Here is a 23,238-nt window from a genome sequence, read left to right as displayed (position 1 = left end):
AATGACATGTATGTAGTCTGACAAAGCTTGGTGTATATATATAATATATATTTAGTATATAAATTTTATTTTATTTATCTATTTTTTAAATATTTTATTTATTTATTCATGAGAGACACAGAGAGAGAGAGAGAGAGAGAGAGAGGCAGAAACACAGGCAGAGGGAGAAGCAGGCCCCATGTAGGAGTCTGATGTGGGACTCAATCCCAGGACTAGGATCATGCCCTAGGCTAAAGGCAGGTGCTAAACTGCTGAGCCACCCAGGGATCCCCAAGTATACATATTTTTAAAATATTATTGAACTCAATATATGTGAGGCATTGTTTTGGGCTTTTTGATACGACAGTGAGTAAAACATATAGAGATGTCTGCCCTTAAATGGCTAATATTCTAAGGAAGGAGTGAATAATAATTACAATAAATAAGCAAATTGTATTATACGTTAGGATGTAAAAAGGGCTATAGGATAAATAAACAAACAAAATAGATAAGACCAATCTTGAAAGCCAGGTTGGTGTAGTTTGAAACTATAGGTACATTAGTTGAGGTCAATGTCAGTGAGTGGGTTTGATTTGAGCAGAATCTTGACAGAAATAAGAGGGTTAAGCATTTGGATACCTGTGGAAACGATGCCCTAAGTAAGGGGGATCAAGCAGGACCAAGGTTCTCATTAGGGACTGGGAGAAAAGAGAGAGTACAGGTGTCTGGAGTGGAGAGAGCCAAGCAGAGCATCCTCTGGCCCCCTACAGAGGGTAGTGGTCCCCACTGAAGTGAAGTGCTTGGGCATCTTTAGTAAAATGAGAAGCCATTGTAAGGTTTGAGCAAAGAAATAGCTTAATCTGACATGGTGTTTGGTGTCTTGGTAGCTGTGTGAGAATACACTACTAGGCTAGAGGGGAAGGAGGAGGAAGCAGGACAGTGTTCACAGGAGCCAGGAGAGGAAGACTAGAAAGGGCAGCTCAGACCAAGCTCAGCGGAGCAGAAAGGAGCAGTCGTATGATTTGGGCATAAGGTTGTGCTTAGTGTGGCATCATTAGGAGTTCCTGGAGAATTGGATACTGGGTGGGAGTCAGTGTTGACACTAAGGGTTTGGTTGAGGACTGAAGGGTGAGATTGGCCTCATCTGAGAGGGTGCAGTTATGGGTGGAGCAGATTCGAGGGACTCCTTTTCCTTACACACCACATCCAATCAGTCATATCCATAATAACAAGAAAACCCAGAGTCACACCCAAACTGATAAAAGCACCTAAGATTTATTCAGTGCATACTGTTTCTTTTCTTTGCTGAGCACTTGACTTGAATGACCTCCTTCAATGCCGATAGTAAATCACAGTTTTTATTATCTACTTGTTTACAGATAAAGGAAACTAAGGCTTGTAAGATAAAGTAACTTACTCAAGGTGACACAGACATCTTATAACAAAGTCAGGATATAACGCCAAACATTTGAACTCCGCAGTCTGAAATCTTGACAACTATAATAAGTAAATAGGCATATTGAATTCTCTTACATGTTTCTAAATACCTCTGATGATTGTTAGGTTCACACCACCTCATCATTCTGTGGTACAGCTAATGGGATAGCCTCATATCTGATACCCCTTCCTCTAATCACCATCTCACATAAAACCAAACCAGAGATCTTTATAAAAACTTCCAAATTAATTACATCATTCCTTTGCTCAAATCCTCTGATACTTCCACATTATCTACAGAATAAAATAAATCTGCCTTACCAATTTACTCAGACCCTGTGGCTGACACAGCTGGTTCTTCATTTGAAACTAGTCCTCCCATTCTTGTTAATGGCACCCTTATTTTGGCGATGTGCCCAGGGAAGTAAGCTCAGTCAGTCAATGATAGTAATTGCATCCATAGTTAGTTATCTGTGACTAGTCTAAGGGTGAGTTGTAACCCTGCCCTCCCTAATGAAACAAGGGCAGGATTCTGTGATGAAATATATAGTGCCTGGTTAAATCCTAAATTTCAGATGAATAACAAACTACTGCATTTGGTATCAGTATGTCCTGTATATTGTACTGAACATTATTCATTGTTTATTGAAAAGTCACATTTAACTGAGCATATTTTATTTTTAATTCTAAATTTGGTAACTGTAAACAAAAGAAGAATCTACTGAGAATTTAGATACATTTTATCTCCTTACATTAGAGAGAGCTTGAAAAGAGGGCCCTTGTCCTCCCACCTTCGCCCTCCGAAGATGGGATGCTGATCTTGGGCAGTCTAATGATGCTCATTGCTTTAGCAGCCATCTTGCAATAATGAGGGAAAAGCCAAGGAAATGACACACATGTGAACCCAGTGCCCTAATGTCTTTGAACTATTGAGTCGGATTTGGAAATCCTTACTTCCAGACACTAATTAGAACCCTGCGCTACGTAAGGCCCCATTAGGGTGGCTATCAGGTACTCATTGTTGCTCAGAACTTCTTAAATGATGAAGGCAGTTTATGATCTAATCTTTATTAATCTCTTAGTCCCCTTTTGACCATTGCTAACTATGAAAATATACCTTGTAGTCCTTTCAAATTATCTATAATCCCCAATATATAATGTTCACTTACCTAGATTTTTACAAAAGATAAAATATATTTTAGTCCCCTAACATATACTTTGATCTCTCTGATCATCTGCCACCTGTCACATACTCTTTAAATTCATGATCAAACAGTCATTTTTTTTTATCAATACATTTATTTATTCAGTAACCCTTTAATCCATTTGACACACACTTAGTGAACATGTATGTGGTTTCATCACTTTGTGAAATGCAAAGAGTAAACCACAAACAGTGAAAACACTGCCACTGCCCTCAGCAAGCTCACATTCTGATGGGGAGCCTAATGTTGAAAGAGACAATTATGTCATGGTTTATTTAAGTTCAACAGTAAAAAGTGTTAAAACAGAAAATGTATAGCGTATAAGAGAATAAATCAGGGTTAACTTAATTTAAAAATATTGAAGGGAAGGGCTGAATGAATTTTCTCTGAGGAAGACCATTTATGCTCATGGGTTAAGAGAGATAAGAATTTAGCCAAAGATAGAGTTAAAAAGAATTCTAGAGAGAGGGGATATTGGAGGAGGAAGAGGTAGCTGCTTTGAATAGATGAGAGACCAAAGGCCAATGTGTCAGGAGCATGATAAGTAAGAAGGTGTGGTATAGTTTTCAGAATAATGTCCTCTTAACCCAAGATGTCCATGTTTCCCAGCAACTGGGAATATGTTGCCTTCATTGCAAAGAGAGCATTGTAGATGTGATTAAGTTTAAGGATCTTGAGACGGAAGATTTCTGCAGATTATCCAGGTAAACCCAGTGGAATTGCAGGGTCCTTCTAAGAGGGATGCAGGAAAAGCAGAGTCAGAGATGGAGATGATATGGGGGAGTGGGGACCAGATGCAATTTCTGGCTGAGGGCCAACAACCAAGAATGTTGGCAGCTTCTTGAGATCGGAAATGGCATCAAAATAAATTTTTCTCTATAACCTCCAGAAAGAACACAGCCCCGCCAATACCTTTAGTTTCGTGACACCCATTTCAAAGTTCAGATCTCCAGAACGATAAGGTAATGCATGTGTGTTATTTTGAGTCCCTAAGTTTGTGCTAATTTCTTACTGCAGCAATGAATCTTCATATGCATGGGTAGGAGCTGAGGCTACAGCATGAGAGTAAGAGTCAGGACTCAGGAAAGAGTAACAAGGATGTTGTACTTATCTGTAGACCCCAGGGATCCTTTGCAAGGTTGAAAGCAGGGATGACATGATAGGAGGTTTTATTAAAAGAGTCCCTCTGTTTGGTAGATGAATAAAGACAAGAAGAACACAAGAGTGGATGCAAAGACATTGGAGTGGTCCATGAAGTGGTCCATGGAGTGGTCCATGAAGAAGTGATGTTGACAAGACTGAGGTGTGGCCTTGGAGAGACACTCAGGTGGCACCACTAGAGAAATTTAAGGAGTGCTGTGAACGGAACTTAGGGAATGCACAAATGATTAGTGGAGAAGGAGGTGCTACTTTTGACTTCCAGTTTCACCTTGAGCAAATGGGTGGATGGGATTATTGTTTGTGGAAAGGCAAAAAGCTACTCAGGACCAGACCTGGCCTAGAGGTTTCGGAGAGACCATAAGATGAACTCTGCTAATTTTGATAGAACAGAAAAATAGCCCAGAGAAAAATGCTTGACAAGCACCTATTAAGTGGTTCTGGACTTCAGAAGAACAATCAAGTCTGGGAACATACATTTGGCAAATAGAAAGCATTTGAGATCATGGGACAGAACACCTATGAAAAGAATACAGAGAAGGGAATCTCAAGATTGAGAGATTTATTATTTATTTATTTATTTGAAATATGATTTGCTTAGCATGATAAATGTACTCTTTTTTTTTCAAAGTTTTTTTTTATTTTTTTTTATTTATGATAGTCATACAGAGAGAAAGAGAGAGAGAGACAGAGACACAGGCAGAGGGAGAAGCAGGCTCCATGCACCGGGAGCCCGACATGGGATTCGATCCCGAGTCTCCAGGATCACGCCCTGGGCCAAAGGCAGGCGCCAAACCCCTGCGCCACCCAGGGATCCCTTTTTTTTTTATTTATATGACACAGAGATAAAGAGCACAGGCAGGAGGAGAGGTAGGCAGAGGGAGAGGGAGCAGCAGGCTCCCCACTGAACAGGGAACACGATGCAGGACTCAATCCCAGGACCCTGGGATCATGACCTGAGCTTCAGGCAGGCACTTAGCTGACTGAGCCACCCAGGTGCCCCATGATCAGCACACTCTTAATCCCCTTCATCAGTTTCACCCATGCCCTCATCCCCTCCTCTCTGGTAACCACACGTCTATTCTCTGCATTTAAGTCTATTTCCTTATTTGCCTCCCCCTTTTTTTCTTTGTTCATCTGTTTTGTTTCTTAAATTCCTTATATGAGTGAAATTGTATGTTATTTATCTTTCTCTGACTGACTTCACATAGCATTATACTCTGTTTTCCTTGAGTTTTAAATGTATAGAGGCACCTGGCTGGCTCAGTGGGTAGAGTATGCGGCTCTTGATCTCATGGTCATGAGTTCCAGCCCCATGTTGAGCATGGAGCCTACTTAAAATAATAATAATAATAATAATAATAAATAATAAATAATAATAATAATAATAATAAATGTATGGATGTTCCTCCCTACTAAGTACTTGGGTACTTGGGAGATACATCAGCATTTAAAGCCCATGGAGAACAAGAGTAGACACACTACAACCCTCAGGACGAATCCAGACTGCCTCGAGGTTTTATACATAAAACTGTCTTGATCCACAGCAATACTCATGTTTTTACATATTGTCTATGGCTGCTTTTACTCTACAAGGAAAGAACTGAGTAGTTAAAACAGAAACCCTACAGCCCACAAAGCCTAAAATACTTACTATCTGACCCCTCACAGAGAAATTTGCCAAGCTCTGATGTAGATGAAGGGTAAATAAAAAGAACCTAGGAACACCCATAAGATAAAACCCCTTTGAAAGTATTTTACTGATCTCTACTTCAGAATTAATTGTTTCACCTTTTCCTCTTCCTTATTCTCACAGTGCTGTTCAGATCCCACTAGTATTTGTCATTTTATTTTAATTTCCTCATACTCACCTCTCTCCTAGAACAGACCATGAGCTTCTTGAGGACAGAGAGTGCATTGCTTTTGCATCAGCATCCCCAGAGCCTGACACAGAGCCCACGTAACACGGCTGTGTTTGCTTACTGAATAAATCCACGCTGCAAGATTAGGCATAATAAATCAATTAATCCTTCTTTACCCAAGGATTATTAGGAAGTAAGCCTTTCTTGACTGATGGCAAGAGAGAGTTTAGTGGAGTTCATGTCTACTACCCATAAAATAAGATAAAGGACCAGCCACTACAAAGAATTTGTTTGATAATAATAAAGAAAGATTACACAGACATCTTTGTGATTACATGTGATTGTTTTCGTCTCAAAGCCTGCCTCTTGGGGAGCTGGTGAAGAATTCAGGCTTTTGGAACAAAAACTCTGACCCTGACGGGTGATTTTGGGCATTTTCCCAGGGAAATATTTTCTGGAAAAAAAATGCAAACATGTGTTTTAAGGTAAATATTATGGAGAATAATATTTTAAATGCTATAGTTACAATTAATATTTGTATAAAAATGTAGGAAGCTAACATTCAAAATACAGACATGTGTGAATTAGCAACCAGCAGGAGTAACTTGTCCTGCTTAAAATTTTAAATGACGCATATTTATGTTTTATACAGGTGCACCTATCTACTTGGAGTCAACATGCAATAGATATTTTTGGAAATAATTCACTTTCCAGCTTTTTTTCTTTCCATTAAAAAAAAGAAGAAGAAGAAGAAGAAGAACCTTCATCTCAGAGTTTGTTTAGTGAACTCTCTGCTGCTGCAACAAGATTAGATGTATTATATTTGGATTTGCATACAACTTTTCAAAAACATGGCTGTTGCAGAGAGGATGATCCAGGCATACTACAGGTCCCTAGATATAAGTAAGAAATACTTCCCTGACATATATCCTGTTTCTTTTTTTTTTGAAATGATTTCTCCAGAACCTTTATTTTAGTTCTTCCAGGAACTCTTCACTGAGTATAAAGTCTGAAATAAGTTGTCTGTCACATTCCCCTTACCAGTGCTCTTATGTTCCCCTTGCACACCTAGCACTTGTACTTATCATTGCATTTATATCAAATTTAATTTTCACCTGTAACTCAATTTGTATTAGTCATTTACATTGTCACACAACTGTTGCATCACAACCTCAATGGCATGCAATAGCAAATGTTTTTTTAGTTCATGATCTGTAGGGTTTATCTGACCTATACTGGACTCACTCAAGCATTTGGGGGCAGCTTCAGGTAGGCAAGGAGGCTGTGCTGATCCTGGCTGGAAGTGAGCACCTGTCAGCTGATCTGCGATGCCCTTTGCCCTAATAACTTCCAACATGAGCAATCCCAGGCATGTTGCCCTGCCCATGGCAGAAGAATGAGAAAGAATAAACTCAGTCTTCCATGCACTTTACAAGTCTCTATTTGAAGCACCTTTTCTTTTTTTAAAGATTTATTTATTTATGTGAGAGAGAAAGAGTGAGAATGGGGGAAGGGCAGAGGAAGAGACAATCTTAAGCGGACTCCTCATTAAGTACAGAGCCTGGCATGGGGCTTAGTCCCACAACTGTGAGATCATGACCTGAGCTGAAACCAAGAGTCTGACATTTAACTGACTGTGCCACCCAGGCACCCCACTTATTTCACACTTTAAAAGACACTTAGGGCAATGCTAGTAACTTGGCTGAATCTAGAGCTAAAGGGTAGAGCAGCCCATACCCCTGGGAATGGGAGAGCACTGCAGGGTCATATTGCAAAGGGCATAGATGCAGATAATAAGTGAATAATTAGAGCAATCAGCCAATTGCAAGACTCCACTAATGATGAGATCATTAATGGCAGAGAGTGTATTTAAGCACAGACTTTGGAGCCAAACTACCTGGGTACAAAGTCCAGCTCCTCTACATAAAATCTGTACAATGTTGAGGAAGTTGCTTACCCTCTGTGTGTCTTGGGTTCATCATTTAAAAAATGGTAGATGATGATATTATATACCACATAGATTCGTTATAAGAATGAAATGTGTTCTTACATGCAAATTGCTCAGATTAGTTTATGATACAAAAAAATTCTTCATGAATATAGTTAGCAATAATGCAATAGTAGTAGGAAGACGAGAAGGAGGAGTATCATTTTGGCTTAGAGTTGAGCCTCAAAAAAACTAGATTTTGAATTAAATTGCAGTTGATATATAGGAAGAATTGAAAACTGTATCAGGATAAACCTGACTGCCCATACAAACTCCTAATTTTAGTAGGTAAGCATAGTGAAAGATTAAATCCTGCTCGTATAACAGTGCAGGTGTTTCTGATCAAGGGCATCTTTTGTCTATGCATCCAACCTAGAATCTAGCCCAAATAAATGCTCAGGGAAAACTGATCCCAGTCTCCATAAAAGGTAATATTTCCATTTATCAGAGTCTTGCAGATAATGGTGATATAAGGGACACTGTAATTCAGTGTATAGAGCCTTATTCAAAAATAAAGCTTCACACCCAGCTGCTTGGGAAGCTTCCAGCATACAACCTCTCAGCTGTCAGCTCTCCCTGGGGACTGTCTCACCTTAAGAGAGCTGCTTGCATAAGGTCACACCATTTCTTGGCTGGCCAGCTATCCAGCGACTGATCAAAACAGGTGCATGAAGACCCAAACCTCATAACCCAGCACAGAATAGCTTTTCTTTGTCCCATTTGCAGAGTTCCTGGCAGGGATAAGTCCTCCAGTAAGAGGGCATCACAGCTTACCCTCTACCTCCTCAGTTCTTCTTTCCTCCTCCAACTTCCAAGGTGCAGACTCCAAGGAGACCCCTGGTCTCTGTCCTGGATTCAACTCTCCATTTCAGAGTCAGCTTCTTGGAGAATGCCACTTACAAAAGGTTGTTGTAAAACCCAGTGAACCATTTTGAGTGAGAATCTGAGCATCTACACAGTGCCGAGAGCAACAAGTTTGAGGCACAAGCCCTTTCTTTGTTTTAACAGGCTTTATTTCACTTTATTTTTCTTATATAAAACTGGGTGGTGGCCACAGCTGGAGCTGGGTTCTCTGTATAGAGACTCTGGTGGAGTCTTTACAAGATGGCCAATAAATTCCTGGTAGGGAGACTTGGTGAACACAGTCTCCAGAAGTCAGAGGTGAGAGAGACATAGGTCTTAGAAATGTCATAAGTAGCTTTGATGACGTTGTCCAATATGGCAGTGCAGCCCCTGGCCAAGGAGTCACCATCGTCAATACTGGCCATCCTCAGTAGCTTCTTGGGCACAGGGGCTGAGAGGATGTCAGTGCCTCTGGGAGCAGAGATGTGGTGCACCAGCACAGAGCAATAGAGGCGGGTTACCCTGCAAGAGACAGTGTGGGGTTTGGCAATCTTGTTCCCCGACTAGCCTCCCCACGCGATGGCGATGGAAGATCTGTCCAGGATGATGGCCCCACGGATGGCACTGGCTACCTCCCTGGAACACATTTAGACTGACATGTCCATTGTAATCCCTGAAGACAACAAATGCCTTGAACCTAGTCTGCTGTCCAGCATGGGTCTGACAAGCTCTTTTTTTTTTTTTTTTTTTTAATCTACAATGTTGTCCTCATTATAAAAAAAATTTCCTTGAAATGGCTTTTTTATATTATACTTTTTTTTTGTATGATTTGATCCTGATTCCTTTTCCCTTCACAGCAGCTAGTAGAGACATATCACCACTCTCGCCCTATTCTCTACGCTCACAAAGGGCAGGGACACAGTTGTTTCCACCCCCAATACCACAGTGCTTTTCTCAGTGCCTTATATACAGGGGAGCATATTGAATAGATTGGTGACTGACTATATTAACAAACTAACAGACAGTTGAATATGGGGTTATAACTCATGAGGCATTTTTTTAACTCCAATGATGTTTTTTGAGGTATAAAATAATGCACAGACACTGAAATCAAAACACTAAAGTAATGACAGTGTGGATGCTGCCTCACATACAAGATACCCTCAACTATTAGAAAGTAGCAATATTTTAGCAAAGGAATTGAAGAATAGGAGAATTGGAAGCAACATCAGCCTTACGGAAGCGAGATAATGTAATGTACAAGCACTTAAGCAAGCAATTATGCCAAATCGCAAAATGTCATTTTGACGTGCTACTTAAGATGCTCTTTCATGTTGACCTTTGCGTTGGAAGATGTGGCTGCTGGCAGTCGTGCATCTGAGGATTATGAATGCTAAGTGGAAAGGCCAGAGAGGCAGAACAATTCCTACCGGGCTTGTCTCTGGATTTCCATTGCTCAGTACGCTGAGTGATAGCCATATGCATCCAGTGGCTTTTAGAGACCTTGAAGTCCATCCACCATGCTCTTCATGGCTGCACATCCTCCACCATGACTTCAGTGTAAGAGAGTGAAAGCACAAAATTCAAGCAACCCTCTCCACTGACTGAAGTCCTTCACAAATTGCTCATCCCTTGCAGGCTAAAGTTGAAACGCCTTAGTGTATGAAAAAGATGCATCGAGATTTTACCCATCACTTTTTATGATCCAATGACATCAATTTTTTTTTTTATATTTTCTATTTGTTTTACTATAGCCAGCAGTTCTTCTGGTTTCTTCTGGCAAAACCACCTATACTCCTTTGGGAAAAAGAAGCAAACATTTAATGTGGTTTCTTGAGGCTTGTCCATCTCGATGTCTTGTCAAAAACAAGTATATGGTCTAAGCAGGTCATGGGATTGGATTCAAGGTGAGTGGACATGGGCCTAAGTCATCACTGAAAAGTAGTACATGGTTGTGAAAAAGAATCTTTCTGCTTTTAGCTTGGCAACCATTAGAATTTAGGCTTTGAAGTACAAACGATATTTTTCATAATACGAAGTGATCCTATTTATTTAAAAATAAAGCCAAAATAGTTTTAAAAAGAGCCAAGGAAGAGAGAGAGGGGGAGAGATACATAGATGATTGATAGATAGACAATGATAATTAGAAGATAGATGATAGATTGATAGGTAGATAGATAGATAGATAATAGAAGACAGATTGATCAATTGATAGATGGAATCTCTGACAACATTTCATCAGGATTTCATCATGCCTAAAAGTAGATTCTCCCTCGGATGTCCTTGTACACATGATTCAAAATAATGTCTTGTGGGCTTAATCTGGCTAAGCTTTCTTTCTGCTGTTGGAACCTCTATGATACCTAATACACTCTATAATATTTAGTATCTCAGAGATACTGCAAAATCTACTTGCTCTTCTTGGGATGCTTTTCTAGTCTTTGACTATTTGATCAACTTCTACTCATTCTTCAAAACCCAAATCAAATGTCAACATGCCTGATAAAGCCTTTCCTTCCCTTCCTGCCATCCGTCCCAGCTGAGAGCTAATAATTCTCTAGCACCACTTCTGTCTTGCAGTCTCTTTTTCACTGGCCATGTTAAAAGATATCAGTGATATCTATGCTTCTGTGTCAGTTTTTCTCACTTATTTGGAGAAGCTTTGAAACTAAAGGTTGTGACATTTTCCCATCTTATGTTTATTCCAACAGCCTGGCAGAGAGAAAGGGTTTATGAAAGGTTCACTGATTTGAAATTTGGACTCTATCAAGTTGTGCATTAATTTATATTTATACTTTATATTTATATCAGGGCTCAGACAGTTACCTAACATGTGCAAGCACACATGCTGAACACTGAATGTGCATAAGGAAAAGTGTTTTGGCTGTGAGTACTACCATTTTACCCATGTTAAAACTAACCTAACTGGGGATCAGAGGAGTTCAGCAATGTATCCAAGTTTCTACAGATAGAAGATGGCAGAGACAGGATTCAAACTCAAAACACTTTGCTAGACCCTGGCTCTTCATAGTTACAGGGTTGTGTACTTTATAAGAGTAGGATCCCTCAAGCTACAAGAATGATAACCAGCATTCAGACAAATCACCTCAGTAAACGTAAGTGACACAAACTTTGCTGGTCCAGGAGAAGGACTGAGTCTGGTAAGTGTTGTGGGAGTATATTCATTTTCCAATGCCTTGTAACAACTTACACAAATAGTAGCTTAAACAACACTGGTTACTACCACACAGTTCTGTAGGGTCAGAATTTGAGCTAAGTCTTAAGTAAATTCTTGGGTCTCATATTCGAGGTATTGACCAGGTTGCATTCTTATGTGAAGACTCTGGGGGAAAAATCTCCTTCCAAACTCAACAGCTGTTGGTAGAATCAATTTTTTTTTTACAAGTGTAAAACTGGGATCCAAGTCTTGCTGGCTCGTGGATGGCAGTCACTATCAGCTCTTAGAGGCCACTCATCATCACTTACCATGTGATCCCCTCCATCTTCAAAGCCAGCAGTGTAGACACTTCTTCTTCTCAGACCCTTTCTCACCTTTCATATATCATTTCCCTGAAGGATTCCAGTCCCTTTGAAGGACCCATCTGATTGGTTGTATCCATCAAGTATCATCCTATTTTAAGGCCAACTGATTTGAGAACTTAATTACATCTGCAAATCCCTTCACAGCAGCACCTAGATTAGTGCTTGATTGAATGACTGGGAGAAGGTGTGTATACACTAGAGGCTGAGAATTTTGAAGAACAGCTTAGAATTCTAGCTACATAAGGTGATGCATCATTTTATTAAAATAATATTTATATTTTCCTATTGAAGTCATTCTACTATGAAACCTCTTCTGTGACCAATGATTGCTCAAAAATTACTGACAGAATCTGCAATGTCTCTAACTGCAAAATGGGGAGACCGATGGTATCAATGAAAGTCTTGCTCTGCCATCAGAGTATGATCAGGAATCAGCATTCTTTTTTGAGTAGGAGACAGAAGTACATAGAAAAGTGGCCAGATTATGATGATCTGCAGAAAAACAGATCTTAATAAATAAGTGGAGAAAATATGAGTGCCCAGCCTTAAGAAAAAAAACTGAAGACATTAGAAAGCATCATGGTGAAAGTGAAAGACCAGACCACTAATTTCAGAAGCATTGGTTTCCCAGCAGCTACCTCTAGCCTTTTTCTCACTTAGAACACCCTAGAGTCACTGAAAATGAAGTGGAGACTGCAGTATTGTGTCCCTTGCCTTCATTGCCATTCATTTTGGGGTAGCTCAGAGAGTGATCCTCATATTTATAAGAACCAAGTCTTTCCCAGCCACTATGAAACCAAAATCCAGTGATATATCCCAGTATGCTTTTTCTCTATAACTTTAACGTGTAATAGCAATAAAATGCAGGAGGTTGTGCATGTCAAGTAATCAATTTAATCCCTTTGGAACATTATATAGATTTCAGATGCAAACCACCTTCTGAGCTTTTCCATTATTTTCAGTTTTTCCTTTGGTCATCTTCTTATAATCTATGTAGCTTATTAGACTTAAACTCCATTGTTTCATGCACATTTACTCTCATAGCTCTTTTGTCTTCTACATAACATACACACAGAGCAACCGGAGATACTGAAAACAATTTCACTTAGACTTCAATAGTTAATGAAAAAAATGCTGATCAGACTTTGCAACCAGAAGCAAATGCTCTTAAAGAAATTTTGAAAAGAATAAAGTGGAAAACTGCAAAAGTTTCTTCTTCCAACATAGTGAGAATTCTAATTTAATGTGTATACCTAGATCTGATCCTTTTGGCATTCCACACTAATGTGATTATACTTTTGTTCAATAGATTTAGAGACATGGGTGAGTGAAAAAATAAGTTCTCTGAATTTGCACAAGATCAAAAGCATAGATGCTTAGAAGCAATAATAGGATTCTCCTTTGAACTACTTACAATTTCATGAATGAGCTGAATCCAGACTTACATATATAAAAATATGTCATAGATATGCATATGTTTATATACATTTATATTGTCTATGTAATTTATATATCTATCTGTATCTATATTTATGTAAAATAGGCCAAATACCTGGTCTGGCCAGACATGAGTAGCAGCTTGAGTTAATATCTAATGCTTTGGGGAGAAGAATAAAGATTTAACATGATTATCTTATTTTGAGTTCCCCGATTATCAGAGTCTAAGGCAGAGTTTCAATTGTAATTTGTTGATTTAGGAATTGAAGAAACAAACCCCTGGTAGGTAAATAAGGGTGTGAAAAATGGAAGGGAAGGCAGGCTTTCAGGATGCCCTATCAAGCCAGCTTCGCTATGGGCAACTAACTAAAGTTTAATCCTGCTGGGTAAACTCTGGAAGCTAGGAGAGAGCACATGCCTCATAGTTATCCTAACTGAACATCAAGGGACTTTAAATATTTATGGTTCAAGTCCCATCAGTGCATCGGTGAGATATTCTTCATGAGGTGGGACAGATTAACTCCTCATAGCTCCAGAAGCCAGAACTTTCAGGCAAAAATGCAAGAGCTGGCATTTGAAGCTCAAGCAGGTGTTTTTGCTGAAATGATAAGGACACTATAACATGAGCAGGACATAAAAAAAGAGAAAGAAGAGAGAAAGAAAGAAAAGAAAGAAAGAAGAAAGAAAGAAAGAAGAAAGAAAGAAAGAAAGAAAGAAAGAAAGAAAGAAAGAAAGAGAAAGAAAAAGAATAAAAAAGAAAGACCAGAGAATGAGTTCACTCTAAAATCTTTTTATAGTGAAAAAAAAAAATCAGATGCTAAGAAAATACACTCAAAGTATTAACAGTAGGTTTATACCTAAGAGTTGAGGGTCAAGACAGAGAAAGATACGACTGGTAACCAGAAAGGAGCATCCAGGGCTCTTGCCTACAGGCATCTATATCTTTTCTTGAATGGATATGTACCATTTGAATAAACATGGCTCACTTAGCAAAATAACTAAAGAAAAGGAAGATAAGAAAATTTCCTGTCCCTTATTCCTCTCTGATCAGTCTAGTTCACCTTTCTGGAATGTAGGTTGCCCCAATATCTGCCTTCAAATAACCTACCCAACTGTAAACCTGTTACTTTTGCTTTCCTTATCTCATTAACTGTCTAAATTAATTTTCTCTCCATAACCAAAGTACATTCTGCTTATTTTTCTCATTGTCACAGAGTTTTACTTTTTGGTTTGGTTTGGTTTGGTTTGGTTTGGTTTGGTTTGGTTTGGTTGGTTTGATTTGCTTTGGTTATATCCTTCTGTCTTTGTCTCAGGATAGTGGCTTAAATCCTTAAGGACTAAAACATCCCTGTGGATCACACATTGCCTAGCACTTGGACACCCTATGTCAGAATTTCCTTTGCTCTCTTGATCTCTGATGAGGTAAAGATTACAGAGAAGATTGGACAGAACTCTGTTGTGGGTGCTTGGCCCAGACATGGGGATGAATTCCATCTCATCTGAGGCTGGGATGCATAAAAAAGAGGAACAAATATTAAACAGAAACCTGATGGATTCCAAGGTTAGAGCTAGGTCTGGAGGTCCAGATGAGAGTCATAAGTATTTCCATTCATTGAGCAAATACTGTTTCAAGTTTTCTCTGATCTCACCAAGCACTGGTAATTCAGAATGTAAAAATAAAGAAAACAAGATTCAAAAAGAGAAAAGTTTTAATGGGGGATATGATAGAGGTGAGTAGAAGTGCAGTAGTGTACATTATAACCATAATGAAAGCCCTGAATTTGTGGCTTTGATGTCTGTTTCCACATTTCTGTCTAAAGTAGTGAACTATGTAGACTTTCTTTGAGCCAGAAAATGACTCCTCCCCTCCACTTGAACCTGTTAATAAATATTAAGGTTTCAGAAAACTAATATTATTTCTGTAGGTCAAGTGCTCAAGCATAACTAAACTATATCATGCATCCAAGAAAAAATGAAAGCTATTTTATTCTTTATCTTTACTTCTGTACATGGCATCCCTACTAATTTTTCATTTTCAAGCCTCTGACATTATCTCCTAAAAGATAGATAATCTCAAAAATCTCAGTATTTGATTAATGATTTTCCTTTCTTTTGTTTTTTCAAGATTTTATTTATTTATTTATTTATTTATTTATTTATTTATTTATTTGAGAGACAAACAGAGAGAGGCAGAGACATAGGCAGAGGGAGAAGCAGGCTCCATGCAGGGAGCCCAATGTAGGACTCAATCCCGGGACTCCGGGATCACGCCCTGAGCTGAAGGCAGACTCTCAAGTGCTAAGCCCCGCAGGTGTCCCTAATGATTTTTCTTTAAAATGATTCTGCTACTTTTCTAACTTTCTGATCTATAATGTTTTATTTATACTTGAGGAGATCCTCGATTTCCTTGAAATTAAAGATCTAGATGTCATGAAATCTCTTGTTGGTTTGGATGAGGCTCAATTACAAGGGACAGAAAAGCCAAAACAAACAAAAAACTAGTTCAAAGAAGCTAATATATATCTCTTATTAAAGTCTGAAAGTAAATATTCAAAAGTAGGGTGGTAAATCCCTTCCTTCTGTCATGTGGTCTACCATTAGATGCTACCATTATTTTTTATAAATTTATTTTTTATTGGTGTTCAATTTGCCGGCATACAGAATAACACCCAGTGCTCATCCCATCAAGTGCGCACCTCAGTGCCCGTCACCCAGTCACCCCCACCCCCCACCCACCTCCCCTTCCACCACCCCTAGTTCGTTTCCCAGAGTTAGGACTCTTCCATGTTCTGTCTCCCTTTTTGATATTTCCCACTTATTTTTCCTCCTTTCCCCTTTATTTCCTTTCACTATTATTTATATTCCCCAAATGAATGAGACCATATAATATTTGTCCTTCTCCGATTGACTTATTTCACTCAGCATAATACCCTCCAGTTTCATCCACGTGGAAGCAAATGGTGGGTATTTGTCATTTCTAATGGCTGAGTAATATTCCATTGTATACATAAACCACATCTTTTTTATTCATTCATCTTTCGATGGACACCGAGGTGGTAGCTTTGGGGTCCAGCATTAATGCAGGGGCCCCATCCATTAAGACTACATTTTAGCCAATGTGAAAGTGAATAGAACAGAAGGCAGGCTCTCTCTTTAAGGATATACAGTTGACTCTTGAATAGCATGGCTTTGAACCTCAAGGGTCCATTTACACATTGACTTTTTAAATAAATCTATTTCAGGACTGTAAATGTATTTTCTCTTCCTAATGATTTTCTTAACATTTTCTTTTCTCTAGCCTACTCTATTGTAAGAATACAGATTGCATGCAAAATATGTGTTCATTGACTGTTTACATTATCATAAGGCTTCCAGTCAATAGTAGTCTATTAGTTCAGTTTGGGGATAGTCAAAGTTAATACAAGGACTTTTGATTATGCAGGGACTAACACCTCTAAACTTTGCATTCATTGTTCAGGGTTTAACTGCATTCCACAAGGTACCCTACATATGTCCTGTCGGCCAGAGCTTCATCACAGAGTCATTTTTAGTTGAAGGAATGATGAAAAATCTGATCTACTTATGTGGATTCTCATGTGTCCCTCTAAAAATGTGTGCTCTGTCTTTAAAGCAGAAGGGTACACTATGAATTGGCCTCATTTCCAACAAACAATAGAAAAATTTCCAGTTAAAAGATAACAGATTAAAAAAAAACTTTGTTGTTCTATCCTGAAGCAAAGAAAAAGGGAATAATAACTAACTCAGTATGCAAAACTCAATAATCAGGAAACAAACAACTCAGTAAGAAATGGGTAAATGATGTGAACAGATACTTCACTGGAGAAAGCATATGGGAGGCAAATAAGTATATGGAAATATGTTCAACATAATTAGTCTTTAGGAAAATGCAAATTACAACCACAATAAGATACTACTAAAACTTATTAGAATGGCAAAACAGAACAAAACAGAAATAAAAACTTGATAATACCAAATGGTGACAAGGCTGTGGATCAAATAGAATTCTCACACATTGCTGATACAGATTAAAATGGGTCAGCCACTTTGGGAGCCAATGTGGCAGGTTGTTTCCTAATGTTAAACATACACTTGTCATGCAACCTAGTAATTCCACTTCTAGGTAGAATCTAAATGAAATAAAAGCTTATGTTCGTATAAAAACATACACACAAATATTTATAGAAGATTAACTTGTAATCATCCCAAACTGGAAACAAACCAAATGCCACTGAACTGACTTAATGAGTAAATTGAAAAAAAATAAACAAAAAATCTGTGGCATAACCATGTAATAGAATAAAAAAATTACTAATAGAGGCAAGAAAACAGGTAAATCTCAAATGCACTGTGCTCGATGAAAGGAGTCAGTCTCAAAGGCTATATGCTGTATAATTTGTTTTATAGGACATTGTGAAACAGCACAACTGATTCAGAGACTGGGTCAGTCATTTATACGAGCTGGGCATTGGGGAAAATTTGACAAAGAATAAAGAAATAAGAATGTATGTATGTGGGATGCCTGGGTGGCTCAGTGGTTGAGCATCTGCCTTTGGCTCAGGGCATGATCCCGTAGTCCCAGGATCAAGTCCCACATTGAGCTTCCTGCATGGAGCCTGCTTCTCCCTCTGTCTATGACTCTGCCTCTGTCTCTCTGTGTCTCTCATGAATAAATAAATAAAATCTTAAAAAATGTATATATACGTGTATGTGTGTGTGTGTGTGTGTGTGCGCGTGTGTGTGTGTATGCATGATGGGACTATTCTATACCTTGATTGTAATGTTGGTTATATGCCCATTTATGCCTGTCAAAACTCAGAGAACTGTAAACTAACTATACTTTCTAAATTTTGCTGTATATAGTTATACATTAAATAAAACTGTAAAGTAAAATAAAAATAAATAAATTCAACTTTGAAGCAAAGTTAGAATAAGGTCCCATAACACCTCAAATATCTCAACTGGCTGAGTGTGTGATGGCAAAAATCAGATTAAGGATATTCCAACCTGGGGGATCCCTGGGTGGATCAGCAGTTTAGCACCTACCTTCAGTCCAGGGCATAGTCCTGGAGTCCCGGGATCGAGTCCCATGTCGGGCTCCCTGAATGGAGCCTGCTTCTCCCTCTGCCTGTGTCTCTGCCTCTCTCTCTCTCTCTCTCTGTCTCTCATGAATAAATAAATAAAATCTCTCTAAAAAAAAAAGGATATTCCAACCTGCTACGTTTTTCTATTAGATAAAAAATTACTTAGGGCAATAATTAGGTTAAAGTCAAATGAAAAATAGAGTTATTTTACAAAAACTATAGTGTCAGTGGAGGGAGAAAGTGAGGGAGAAGAAAGGAGAGAGGGAGAGAGAAAGCAAGAACTAGGAAGGGAGAGTTGGCAGAAAATCAGTAAAATGGCAGAGCCTGGAACTTTTCCTTCAAAAGGACAATCTGGTAATGCTTACTGAACCATGGACCTGACTAGAATCAAATACATAACAAGTTTACTATTTCATTTAAAGACATTTTTACTAGCAAGACCCAACAAACTTAGACTAAAAATTCTTATAAGAAAGGATTTTTAAGCCTCAAGAATTCTTTGAGCTGGAAGGGAACAGAAAAAAACAGTAAAGATCAAGGAGGGCATATTGTGTAACACTCTTCAAATTCAGTCAAGAAGGATAATGGGGAACAAGAGCACAAGAAGGTAGAGTCAAGCAAGGGCCATGGAAAAGCATAGGTAAAGCAGATCTTTCTTAAGGTCACAATCATAACTTAATCAAGAAATAAGTCCATACCAAAGATAGAGGGAATTCATGGAGTCCCACCAACGGAATTGAAGAATTTTTCAGGACTATCACCTTTCCTGATGGGAATATTGACTATGATTATTCTTTCTCTGTTCTGATAGGTGCCAGGCAGGTGATAAATAGGCTTTTTGTTCATAGTTCTTCTGACCAAAAGAAGAATACCTGAACTTTTTTTTTTTTTTTTTAAGAATAACTGAACTTAATGCAACTATGCTTTTGCAATATGTAGGGATTCCAGACTTTGACCATGATGTGCTTATTGGTTCAAACTTGGAACTTCAGTTGCCTCCCCTGAGAAAGGTATGACTATACTCTGTATGAGAAGGGAATAAAGGAACATTTGACCAGAAAAACAAACTGTGCCAGAGCTGTAACCCTAAACACACATTCTATCTACTTACTCACATTTTCCAACCTCTTTTTACTTTGACAAGACTGTGACTGCATTTTATTAATGGGCTGTGGGTAGAAATGAGAATATCACTTCTTACTTGAAGTATATAAGAACCTAGTGCACAATCATATAGCTGTATCTTCTTCTGTCATGGAGACCCAGATGCTCTTGAATTCCAGTTGACACAGAGTGTGTCACATGAAGAGCATCTATCATCTGATCCCTGAGTGAATGGAGCAGATCCCAATGGAGCAATATTGGCAAGCAATAGACATGTAACAGTAAAAATAATCTTAAGTTATAAAGCCACCAGAACAGGGATGCCTGGATGGCTCAGTGGTTGAGAGTCTGCTTTTGGCTCAGGGTGTGATCCCAGGGTCCTGGGTTGGAGTCCCTGAAATGTTCTCTCTCTGCCTATGTCTCTGCCTCTCTCTGTGTGTTACTCATGAATAAATAAATAAAATCTTTTTTAAAAAATAAGCCACCAGAATAATATCTAACTTTGCCAACTAAAACTTGCAATTGCAAAAAACATTATTTCCCCAAAGTACCTAATGTTAGAAAATGAATTATGGGTTTCCTGAGAATACAACTAGGCAAATAGGTTCTATTGTATTTAAAATATTTGTTGTATGCAAGGCAACTCTATTTTAAGATACTCAAGTTGATTATATGACTATGGCTTTTGTGACATCTGTATTCCCTTCACTGTAAAAACATCAAGACTCTATAGCCCACTATGACATCTGTGGTTCCTGAACATCATCAGATTGTTTTCCCTAGTACTTATTTTGTTACTTGATAACATAAAGTTTTCCATAGCTTCTATTCTGAAAATAAGCATGCTCTTTGTCCCTCTGAGACTATAAACTTTTTGAAAGGAGAACCATTTCTAATATAGCAACATGTTCCAAATGAATCAGATAAAATTATACCATAACAAATGTAGGGAAGATGGTGCTATGTTACTCAATCAAAGTAAAACAAAGTTTGGCTCTTAAAAGGCATATTCAAGAAATATTTATTGGGTACTTATAATTTTTATTCCTTTAGTTTAATGGGGGAAGTGGAGTCTGTTCCAACTACACATAGGTGGTGAGCTCTTTCATAAGTACATCTGTTTTTAACCATTAAATCTAAGACAGATTTGCACCCATCAATTTTTTTGGGGGAAAAATATCCATCTATCTGAGACAGGACCCAAATTCTTATAATATCAAACCCTTGAACTGATTTAATGCATTCAAGAATACAAAGTTTTCATTTGCTGTATAAATATGCTGAGACTCCATGCAATTTTGCCACCCAAAATTTGAATTGATTAACCTCATGAGCTCTGAAAAAACAGACTGAGTTTCCTTTAGGAATATAAAAGCCTAAGGAGAAAATATAAGTTTAAAAGATAGCCAATGAAAGGAGTCAGGTTTACTTAAAAAAACAGAGGATAAGTTTTTAAAAAACTATCATTAAGTGAACAATTCCTGAATGTTAGAAACTGAGCTGAAATCATCAGTCATTTATTACTTAAATAATCCTGCCAGATAAGTGATATTATTGCTATTGTCAAATCAACTTAACTAAGGTGAATTTGCATAATACAATATGCACAGCATCAGATTTTGTACTCACCAAGGCTTTGTGATGTCCATGTGTCTCATTCTCTACATATATAATTTTATACATACACAAACATATGCATCCTGTTGGTTTCTGGAGAATCCTGGTTAATAAAGATTTTGGCACAGCAAAATGTGGTGCTTCTATAACAAACCCCTAAAAATGTGGAAGTAACTTTGGAACAGGGTAAGATTCACATTAGAAAAAGGTTAGATTGCCTTGAAGAGATTGTTGCCAGGAATGTGGACACTCAAGGGAATTCTCATGGAGTATCAGGTAGAAATGAGGAACGTGTTCTTGGAAACTGAAGGAAAGATGATCCTTGATATAATGTGCCAAAAAACTTAGCTAAATTATGTCCTGCTGTTTTGTGGAAAGTAGAAATTATAAGTGATAAACTTGGATATTTAGTTGAGTAGATTTTGAAGCAAAGTTTCTCCTCACTGCTACAGTAAAATTGGAGAAGAGTGAGGGGGTGCCTGGGTGGCTCAGTGGGTTAAGTGTCTGACTTCAGCTCAGGTCCTGATCTCAGGATCTTGGGATCCAGCACTGCTTAGGGCTCCATGCTCAGTGGGGAGACTGCTCCTCCCTCTGCCTTCCCCTCCCTCTCATGCACTCTCTCTCTCTCTCAAATAAATAAATAAAATCTTTAAAAATATAAAAATTTCGAGAAGTGTAAGAAACACAGAACAGCTAATGATGCAGAAAGGAACCACAACATGAAGATGTGGAAAACTCGCAACCTATCCATATTGCAAATAATGAGCAAGTGTGTTCTGGAGAGACCACCAAAGCTGTGGCTGGATACCCATTCCATAAATTGAAATATCTGGTTCATAGGGTAATTGTATGTTTAGCTTTTAGAGGAACTGTCCCTGTTTGCACAGGCGAGTATTATGTGGGGAACAGAGGCAGAGGGAAATGTAGATGAGATTAAATTTCCTTATAACTTGCAGCCCACTGAAAACTACTTGAGATAGGCAGAATATAATATTCCTCCAGTAACTGCCAACTGTCTTAATGTTAATATTTTGCTAGAGGGAAAAACAACCTTAGCTTGACAATAGCTAGGTCTCAGGGGTCCTGTTCTCTTTAGCATATAAAAGTCCTTTTGGAAAACTCCTTTGTCTTTACTTCCTCCAACTCCATAGTATATAATCAGTCATTCCTCACAAGCCTCTGCCCCAGGTTCTGTCTTTCTCCTTTAAAAAAGCCACCTTTTTGCACCCAAGATATCTCAAGAATTTTTCTTCATTGTCCCATCTGAACCCCAACTTTCCAAACCACATCAAGTGTGCTGTTGTATATTCCTACCAGCAATTCATGAAAGGCACATGTCTCATATCCTCACCAACTTTTGGGGTGATCAGACTTTTTTTTTTTAAGTAAGCTTTATGCCCAGTGTGAAGCTCAACATGGGGCTTCAACTCAAGATCCCTAGATCAAGACTTGAGTTGAGATCAAGAGACAGACGCTTAACCAATTGAGCCACCCAGGCACCCCCTACTTTTTCATGTTAGATGTGTTAATAGGTTTAGACTATCATCTCAGTATGATTTCCTTCATGACTAATGATGTTGAGTATTTGTTCAAATACTTATTTTCTTATGTATGTATTCTTTGGTGGAGTGTTTATTCAAACCATTTGCCCATTCATTTAATTGGGTTATTTTCTTAACTATTGATTGTTCAGATTTCTTTATATATTCTGAATTCAAGTCCTTTCCCAAACATGTCATTTTCTAATTATTTCTATTGGTCTATGGCTTGTCTTTTCATTTTCATTTAAATGACTTTCAAAGAGTAGAATTTTTTTTTTTTTTTAAGATTTAATTTATCTAATCAAGAGAGTCAGTGTTGGGGGCGGGGGAGTGGCAAAGGGAAAGGGAGAAGCAAACTCCCCATTGAGCAGGGAGCCTTGATGCAGGCCTGGATTCCAGAACCCTGAGGACATGAACTGAGCT

General features: G+C 38.3%; 2 long non-coding RNA genes across 5 annotated transcripts in view; both read left to right on the top strand.

Annotated features, from left to right (window-relative positions):
* The window catches only part of LOC144301307 (uncharacterized), a 106,113-nt gene extending 101,808 nt beyond the window's left edge, over positions 1-4,305 (top strand). For 3 of the 4 annotated variants that reach the window (XR_013368137.1, XR_013368136.1, XR_013368132.1), the window contains one exon: positions 3,819-4,305. This is a non-coding gene — a long non-coding RNA (uncharacterized LOC144301307). The remainder of the gene's footprint in view (positions 1-3,818) is intronic. The other variant, XR_013368135.1, reaches the window with a different exon arrangement.
* Positions 4,306-5,339: 1,034 nt separating this feature from the next.
* Positions 5,340-23,238, top strand: part of LOC144290946 (uncharacterized) — a 35,089-nt gene continuing 17,190 nt past the window's right edge. Inside the window, exons 1-2 of the long non-coding RNA XR_013358421.1 lie at positions 5,340-6,544; positions 10,226-10,378. This is a non-coding gene — a long non-coding RNA (uncharacterized LOC144290946). The remainder of the gene's footprint in view (positions 6,545-10,225; positions 10,379-23,238) is intronic.

The sequence above is a fragment of the Canis aureus genome, chromosome 2 (assembly GCF_053574225.1).
Source record: "Canis aureus isolate CA01 chromosome 2, VMU_Caureus_v.1.0, whole genome shotgun sequence".
NCBI classification, from domain to species: Eukaryota; Metazoa; Chordata; class Mammalia; order Carnivora; family Canidae; genus Canis; species Canis aureus.
This window is presented reverse-complemented; position numbering and strand designations above follow the sequence as displayed.